The following is a 6000-nucleotide window of genomic DNA, read 5'->3' as shown; positions in this document are numbered from 1 at the left end:
AGAAAAAATCTTTTTAATGCTAACTTTCTGACAAATCTTTGGAGATCTGTAAATACCTCGAATTTGTCGGTGGTATTGGAAGGGGAGAACTTTAATCCCTTTTCAAGGAGATCTTTCTCATCTGCTGTCAGGATATAGTTGCTAAGGTTGTATATTTTAGACATGTTTTTATTTTTATCTAAATTTTCTACATTAGCATCAGATTGCTCCAGGGGTATATTGCTGGATTCCTGTCTTTTAAAAAAAATTCTTTTGTTTTTAGACATACCTAATTTACATCCTGCTCTCCTGCCTCTTTTGGTGGCATGATATTTCAAGTCTGATAATTTCTTTGGGGGCGCTTCTCTAAAAAATAATCTCTATTTGTATCCTTATTCCGCCATTGTTTTCTATTGGTTTTAATTTCGGGTGGGTCAAACCATTGATCTTCTTCGTACTCATCTGAAATTAGATGGGTTTGTGTGGGTTCATGATAATTATTGTATCCTCTTTCTCTCCATGAGGGTTGGGGAGTATCCCCATGATTTTTGAATTTGGGGTAGGATTTAAATCTGTTATATTTTGGGAGTATTGCGGTCATCTCTCTGTACACTTTTATTTTTTATATCTGAATGTTTCTATTTTCCCTCCTTTTTTGGGGGGTATTGGGAACAAAATTCTTAGTATTTAATTTTCTAGAGAAATTTTTCTTTTTATTGTGGGTAATGAGTGGTATTTCTTTATTTACCGTAGGGATTAGTTTATCTTCTTTATCGTTAAATTTATCTCTTTTATCCCTATTGTATTTTTTCTGTTTTTTACTTCTTAATTCCTTTTCATTTTTCTCTATTTTAAAGGTAATCCGTTTCTCTAATTCCTTAAATTCCTCAGAGTTTTTGAATGGTTGTGCTAGGCTATACAACACTTCAATTTCTTGCTCTGTTACTTTAAGAGTTTTTTGTTTTTCTTGCACTATGTGTTCCATAAGGGAAAATGAGCAAGCATCCAGAATTTTTTGCCATTCCATCTTAAAGTCCTCTGACTCTATAAGGAAGGAAGGGGTTTTATCTATTTTTAATCCCCTAGGGATTAATTTCTCTTTTAAATACCTTTCAAGGGTGACTATTTCCCACCAGGTTTTCCCTTCGGAAATGAGGAGTTTTTCTATTTTAAACATAATGCTGTCTACACTTTCATCACCCAAAGAAGCCTCACTTTCCTCTCTATCAAAGAGGGTACGGATGCATTCTTCTCTAGTTTTCCAGTGAGAAAACATTTTATACACAGGCTAATACAAAAAAAAATTTTATATGTATATTTTTATAATTTTATATGCATAAATTCATACGCTTTTTGTATTTTTGTATTTTTGTATTTTTCGTGTATAACATAATATGTCAGATTTTAACCAATTTTAAATAATGTTACTGTATGTAATTTTTAGTATAAATTGTATACTATTTAGCACTTTATTCTAGTTTACATAGTTAGAATGTATCCAGCAGTAAATAGCAGGACACAGGTCTCAAACTATTGGCCGACTAGAACCACGTGACCAACACAGGTGTGCAATAAAAGCAGCCCCCTGTGAACATGGCGGCAGATCTTGAAAAAGGATATCGTTAAATATCCGAAACGCGTTGATCAAGCCGCTCACCCCGCTCACCCCACTTGGCAGGAGCAGTGGAACGGATCTGCGCGGCACCACAAGCAACCTCTGGACCCCCGACCTCCGACTCGGTTTGTCTGCAGCTAACCGCACAGTAAGGAGGAAGCCGCCGATCATCCGTCCACCTGCACCGTCGCTATCTGGATTTTTTTGTCTTTGTGTTTGTCCATGTTGGACGCTGTGGATCTATGAACCTGTAAATAAATATACCTTGTTACCTGTTCCTGGACGTCCGCAGTGATCTGACTAAGCAAAGATACCTTGATGTGCACGCGAGATTGAATTTTCATGTAAGTCAACTCAATGTCGTTTGTTCTGCATGTCGACTTCTCTGCTTGTATGAGGGATATGCAAAGAAACTGCTACAGGCACACCTGAGTGAATTCAATTGTGAGTTTATTACCTACTAGCATCAGGAAGAATTTATTGCGGAGAATAGAAACAAACTCCAAGAAAGATAACCTTTATTGAGTATCTGCTACAGCGCTGGTCACTTGTTCCTTCTTTTGTCTGTATATTGTATTGGGGTTTTTGCGTAAACCCACTACAAGAGACCAGCTGCTACCCATTATTCAGCGCTGGGTACACACATACTTTTCTTTTCCAGTATACCTCCATTACGCTATTTGTGTGAATCCAGCGGCAGAATCCATTTTGTTTTTTACACCCACTGTGTTTTTTACACCATTTGTTTGCTTTTTTTGTATTAGCCTGTGTATAAAATGTTTTCTCACCGGAAAACTAGAGAAGAATGCATCCGTACCCTCTTTGATAGAGAGGAAAGTGAGGCTTCTTTGGGTGATGAAAGTGTAGACAGCATTATGTTTAAAATAGAAAAACTCCTCATTTCCGAAGGGAAAACCTGGTGGGAAATAGTCACCCTTGAAAGGTATTTAAAAGAGAAATTAATCCCTAGGGGATTAAAAATAGATAAAACCCCTTCCTTCCTTATAGAGTCAGAGGACTTTAAGATAGAATGGCAAAAAATTCTGGATGCTTGCTCATTTTCCCTTATGGAACACATAGTGCAAGAAAAACAAAAAACTCTTAAAGTAACAGAGCAAGAAATTGAAGTGTTGTATAGCCTAGCACAACCATTCAAAAACTCTGAGGAATTTAAGGAATTAGAGAAACGGATTACCTTTAAAATAGAGAAAAATGAAAAGGAATTAAGAAGTAAAAAACAGAAAAAATACAATAGGGATAAAAGAGATAAATTTAACGATAAAGAAGATAAACTAATCCCTACGGTAAATAAAGAAATACCACTCATTACCCACAATAAAAAGAAAAATTTCTCTAGAAAATTAAATACTAAGAATTTTGTTCCCAATACCCCCCAAAAAAGGAGGGAAAATAGAAACATTCAGGATATAAAAAATAAAAGTGTACAGAGAGATGACCGCAATACTCCCAAATATAACAGATTTAAATCCTACCCCAAATTCAAAAATCATGGGGATACTCCCCAACCCTCATGGAGAGAAAGAGGATACAATAATTATCATGAACCCACACAAACCCATCTAATTTCAGATGAGTACGAAGAAGATCAATGGTTTGACCCACCCGAAATTAAAACCAATAGAAAACAATGGCGGAATAAGGATACAAATAGAGATTATTTTTTAGAGAAGCGCCCCCAAAGAAATTATCAGACTTGAAATATCATGCCACCAAAAGAGGCAGGAGAGCAGGATGTAAATTAGGTATGTCTAAAAACAAAAGAAAAAAATTTAAAAGACAGGAATCCAGCAATATACCCCTGGAGCAATCTGATGCTAACGTAGAAAATTTAGATAAAAATAAAAACATGTCTAAAATATACAACCTTAGCAACTATATCCTGACAGCAGATGAGAAAGATCTCCTTGAAAAGGGATTAAAGTTCTCCCCTTCCAATACCACCGACAAATTCGAGGTATTTACAGATCTCCAAAGATTTGTCAGAAAGTTAGCATTAAAAAGATTTTTTCTTGAAAATAATAAAGAAATTGACCAGCCCCCTACTGGTGAAATTAATGTATTCAAACGTAAATCCAAATTTTATCCGCGTCACAAACGGGGCAGCTTTGTGGACGTCTTCGAAAATCTAGTCAAAGAGGATTTAAATAAAATGTCCTTCAAGAGTAGAGAAAAAAACAACCTAACGCCGGGCCAAAGGAAAGCTATTAAAACGTTGAAAAACAACGAAGAGATAGTGATTAAGCCGGCGGATAAGGGCGGTGGGGTAGTCATCCTTAACAAAACAGACTACCACAAGGAAATTGCCAGCCAATTGGCTGACAAGTTAACCTATAAAAAACTGAGAGGAGACCCCACCGCCCTAATCCAAAAGAAAATGGACGTCTTTATTAATCTATACCTATCCCAAGGCAATATTACAGAAGAGGAGTCAAAATATCTCAATATAGAACATCCAGCTGTGCCTGTCATATATATCTTGCCAAAAGTGCACAAAAGCACAGTTAATCCCCCTGGGCGCCCCATTGTAGCAGGGGTGGGATCCATTACCTCTAATTTATCCCATTTTATAGATTCCAAGATTCAACCTTTGGTTAAAGACACCAAGTCTTACACAAAAGACACCACAGCTGTAATAAACAAATTATCAGAAGTGGTATGGGAAGAGGGTGACTTGCTCGTCACTGCCGATGTAAGAGCCCTGTACACCATAATTCAACACCACCATGGTATTGCAGCAACTAACCACCATCTCACCAAAGCTAAAATAGAAGGAAAGGAAAAGGAATTCATTTTAGAGGGTATTTCTATGATTTTAAAAAATAACTTCTTTTGATACGAGGGTGACTTTTACCTCCAGACGGCAGGGACGGCGATGGGCACCAGGCTGGCACCCAGTTATGCTAATTTATTCATGGCTAGGTGGGAGGATCAACAAGTTTGGTCCGACCACCCATGGAGTGCCAGCCTGGTGCTATGGGTCCGTTACATTGACGATCTCCTGTTCGTCTGGAGGGGTGGTCAACATACACTCGAGGAGTTTTGTTCATATTTAAATAATAATGACCAAAATATAGAACTCACCTACAACATAAGTCCCACTGCTGTCAACTTTCTTGATCTGACCATTTTTATTAATGAATTGAAAATTTGCACCAAGAATTATACCAAGCCTACGGACTGTTGTTCGTATATAAGCAGTGAAAGTAATCACCATGCCAACTGGATAAAAAGCATTCCTTCCAGCCAATTTTATAGACTGAGAAGGAATTGTACTAATACCAGTGATTACGAAATCCAGGCGGAAGAAATGCGAGAAGACTTCCACCAGAAGGGGTATAATCAGTCCTGGGTATGTGAAGCATATAATAAAAATCATGAGATTGTCCCCACTAACAGTAACAAACCTGAAAAACCAGAAAGTAGGGAAGTAAGATTTATAACCAAATATACTTCCCAACACGGACAACTTGAAAAACTTATCAGCAAACATTGGGGTGTCCTCACCAGAGATCCCCTTTTAAAAGACTATGTGGGACACCGTCCTAAATTCACATACCGCAAGGCCGACAATCTCAATAACATCTTAGTTAGAAGTGCCCAAACAGTGCCTAAACGCACCACTCGCGTGTTATCTAAAGGATTTTATCGCTGTGGCATCTGCCAAATGTGCAAAACATGTAAAACTGCACCCAAAATTATGGAGTATAAGTCTAATACTAACAATGAGAATTTTACCATCAATGACTTCATTACGTGTAATTCTAAGAATGTGGTATATTTACTAGAATGTCACTGCGGAAAGCAGTATGTCGGACGAACGGGAAGACACCTTAAAGACCGTTTATCCGAGCATACACGTAATATAAAAAAAGGCCATGAATTACATAATGTCTCCTTACACTTCAAGGAAAGACACAACTGTGATATTAGAGGGCTAAAATCATTCTGTGGAATTAAAATCTGTAAATCCAGCTGGAGAAAGAATGATTTAGAGGAACGTCTAGCCAAATTAGAAATGAAATGCATATTTACGCTTAATACCATGGTCCCATATGGACTAAATGTGGACTATGAGTATAAATGGCTGATATGAATCATTATGGGGGGTGGTTTTGTTACACCAATATACCACTAACCATATTCCTTTTTCTCCCATTTCTTCTTTCCCCTCTAATGTCCAGCTATTAATGAGTTGTCAGTTAATGTGCAATAAACATGCTGCTATTTCAAATATGTGCAATAATTCATTTTATATATGTAACTGTCTATATGAAATTTTATATGTATATTTTTATAATTTTATATGCATAAATTCATACGCTTTTTGTATTTTTGTATTTTTGTATTTTTCGTGTATAACATAATATGTCAGATTTTAACCAATT

This window comes from Crinia signifera, chromosome 5, assembly GCF_055691185.1.
Source record: "Crinia signifera chromosome 5, ASM5569118v1, whole genome shotgun sequence".
Lineage (NCBI taxonomy): Eukaryota > Metazoa > Chordata > Amphibia > Anura > Myobatrachidae > Crinia > Crinia signifera.
This window is presented reverse-complemented; position numbering follows the sequence as displayed.